General features: G+C 48.5%; 1 pseudogene; it reads right to left on the reverse strand.

Moving 5' to 3' along the window:
- Positions 1–986: 986 nt before the first annotated feature.
- The window catches only part of LOC103729310, a 2,367-nt pseudogene continuing 159 nt past the window's right edge, over positions 987–3,194 (reverse strand).

Genomic DNA, 3,194 nt, shown 5'->3' on the forward strand with positions numbered 1-3,194 from the left:
ATTTGGCTTAGTGATTTCTGATCCCACTACCAAACTCTACTTTTGATTAGAATAGAATAGCATCTCAAATTTCTACAAAGAATCCCAAAAGAAAGCCAGCCATTTAACTATTTTAAGCTGTGTACATAGAGGTGGTATGTTTTCTGTGAGTTGTTTTCTTTGAAAAACGTTTTTGATTAAAAAAAAATTACTTGTTTTTCACATTTCTAGAAATAACTACATAGTTCCAGGACTCCCCGCTTCGCCCCTCAATGGAGCAGATCAACAGTGGTCCTATCCCCCAATCTGATTGCTGACTCTGATGCTTCAAGGTGCCTGGGAGACTATAGGCCTGTGGAACAGATCTGCTCCTACCCAGGACCTCTGGCCTCAGTAAGTTTTTCAGACTCGCTTACTGAAAATCCTTTTTAAAAACCTGTTATCCACTTCCATGTGTGCCCCTGGTGATGTAGAAGACAACCAGAGCTTGGAGACATCCAGTCTAGTCTATGCATGCAGGGCTTTGAGGTCCTCAAACCCTCCTGTCCTTAAACATGGGGTTTGGGGCTCACCTGGTTTCTTACTTTATGTTGAGTCTTTCCTCTGAAAGCTGTACTCTTTGCACCAGAAACACAATTTTCAGTCTTTATGGAAAACATTCCAAAAATAACTCCAATGTAAAAGTTTTGTTATAAGGCCATCTATACAAGTTCACCTTGGAACCCTGAAACATTTAAATAATATGGTTAAAAGTCATCATTGCCGGGTATGGTGGCACACGCATTTAATCCCAGCACTTGGGAGGCACAGGCAGGTGGACCTTTGTGAGTTCAAGGCTAGCCTGGTCTACATAGTGAGTTCCAGGACAGCTGGGGCTACAAGGAGACCCTGTCTCAAAAAAAGACAAAAAGAAAAAAAAGTCATCATCATATAGAGCCTTTTGAGACAAGGTCTCTCTGTAGCCCCAGCTGTCATGAAACTCCTTATGTAGCCCAGGCTGGCCTCAATCTCCCTGCTTTGTGCCTCTGCCTCCTGAGCTGGGATTAAAGGCATGCACCATTATACCCAGTTGTAATATACTTAACAAATTACTTCAAATATTTTTTAAGATGATTAAGTGTGGGTAAACAAAATCATTTCCTTTTGAGGGCACTGTGTTCTTGAAGGGAGGAGGTGGGGGAGGACTACCCGGTGCTCAGTGCTTTAGCCAGGGGTAGGCCTCATTGGAGGCTTTGCTGTGGTCCCCGCAGTCATACAGGAGCATTTCCCCAGCCCTGATGTCCCTAGACGTGATGAGGATGAGGTGGTTGATGGCATGCACTTTGGTTTGCTGTGGTTGATCAGTCTCCCCAGGCGCATGGTCTCCCGTGTGGCGTCCACACAGTAGGCTTTGCCCAAATACGGGAAATAGAACATGTAGCATCCGGTAGAGGGCTGCTGCGTGTACATAGCTTCCCCCTTCTGGGCCTCCGCCATGCTCACCAGGTCCCCGTGGTACTCCACCAGGAAGTCGCCCGTGGGAACTGCTTGGTGGTGACCACACCCCTGCCTTTGCCCTCGATGAGGGCAATCTTCATACCTTCCTCCTTCCCGCTCTTGATGCGCTCATTTGTCTTGTTCCTTGCCTCCGACTCCAGCTCAGCTTTGCTCTTCCCGCAGCTCCTTCGCAGCGCAGCGGGAAGAAGTCTGTGACCTTGCGGTTCTGCTGCTCTGGTCCTCGAGCCTTCTCCCCAGAAGTCTGCTTGTCCTTGGGGGCCTTTTTCGGGGCTTGCTTGGCACCAGATTCGCAGGACTGAGGTGGGCTTCTTGGAGGCTCTGTTGATTGGGGTTCCTGATTTGGAAAAGCTGCTGCCTGGGGACCTCTGCTGGCTTCCTTGCCCTTCTCTCCCTGGGATTTGATGGAGTTTTGGATGGCCTTGGCAACCTTTCCTCTTCCTGCTTCCTGCAGATTCCAGCTAAAGGTTTCCCCTGACACTCAACTTCCTGGAGGACAACTGAGTTCTTTCCCTGGAGTGGGGAAGGCATTCCAGAGCGTTTATCTGGGTCCACGTTGATACAGATCTTTGACTGCCACTCAAGCACGTTCTCCTTCGTATGGGACTCCTCTGGCCCCTCTGCTGCTCCATCTCCTGGCCCTGGGCCATGCCTGCCACTGAAACCACCTCCTCTACAGAGGTCTTGGACGTCTTCCCGCCTGCAGTCAGGCCTGGCCCAAGATGGTCTGGTTCACTCTGCTGAGCACCATGGAGGGCCACAGCTCTGGCCTTACAGCTGACGCTTCTGGCCTGGGCTCCAAACTCCTGGATCCACTTCTGTGGCTCCTGGCTGCTGCCACTCAGGCTCTTGCTCTTTCTGGGCTTCTGATGCCCCAGTGGCTGTTCAGTGTCGGTGCCCTTTGTACTGGCCGCCACCTCACCAGGGTTTGAAGATCCCGTGGTGATGGTCTTTCTGGAGCCAGGCCCTGCTGAGCACAGTGATGCAAAATGGGAAAGCTTCTGAGTCGAAAGACAGAAACTGCCCTGTTGCTTGAAACCGAGCTCCGGCTTCCAGTCCTGAAAGGCAAAGAAGTTGGAGACTGACTGGAACTCCTAAGGGAGCTGGCCTGGGCTGCCTTCTCATTTTATGCAGTCCAAGAGCCCTGCCCATTGCATGGCACCACCCGCTTCTAGGGCGTGTCTTCCCCCTTTAATCCAATCCAAAAACTCCCTCTCAGGCATGCTCAGGCATATTCTACCGGCTAGGTTTTTCTAGACCCTGTCTAGTTGATAGAAATAACCTTCGCCCTTGTTTAAAAATGTAGAACATGGGTCACTCATATTTGGATCCAGAATAAACTCTTATCCCCTTAAAAAAAAAGTAGAACATGACTTCATTATTGCTGTTTGAGTACAAATCTTACAAAGTGTCATGAAGGAGAGCATTGGAATCAGACTGTTCACACTGATGGAATCATAAATCAAAGCCCCCCAGATTAAAGTAAAACTAAGTTTCCCAAGCTATATTCTGGGAAACTGTACAAGGAAGCAAAAGAAAAATAATTCTAACTATAGAAAAGAAAAGATGACCTGACCTTTTCATGCTCCTTTGATCAAGCTGGAAAAATACCTGAAAAATCCCCCCTCCCATTTCTGCTGTAACCATGTAACCAAGCTCCTATTGTGACCTAAATACCAGCCCCTTACTTCTTGTGGTTTGTGGTTTCTGTCTATATAACC

The sequence above is a fragment of the Nannospalax galili genome, unplaced genomic scaffold (genome assembly GCF_000622305.1).
Source record: "Nannospalax galili isolate Female #2095 unplaced genomic scaffold, S.galili_v1.0 scaffold3510, whole genome shotgun sequence".
Lineage (NCBI taxonomy): Eukaryota > Metazoa > Chordata > Mammalia > Rodentia > Spalacidae > Nannospalax > Nannospalax galili.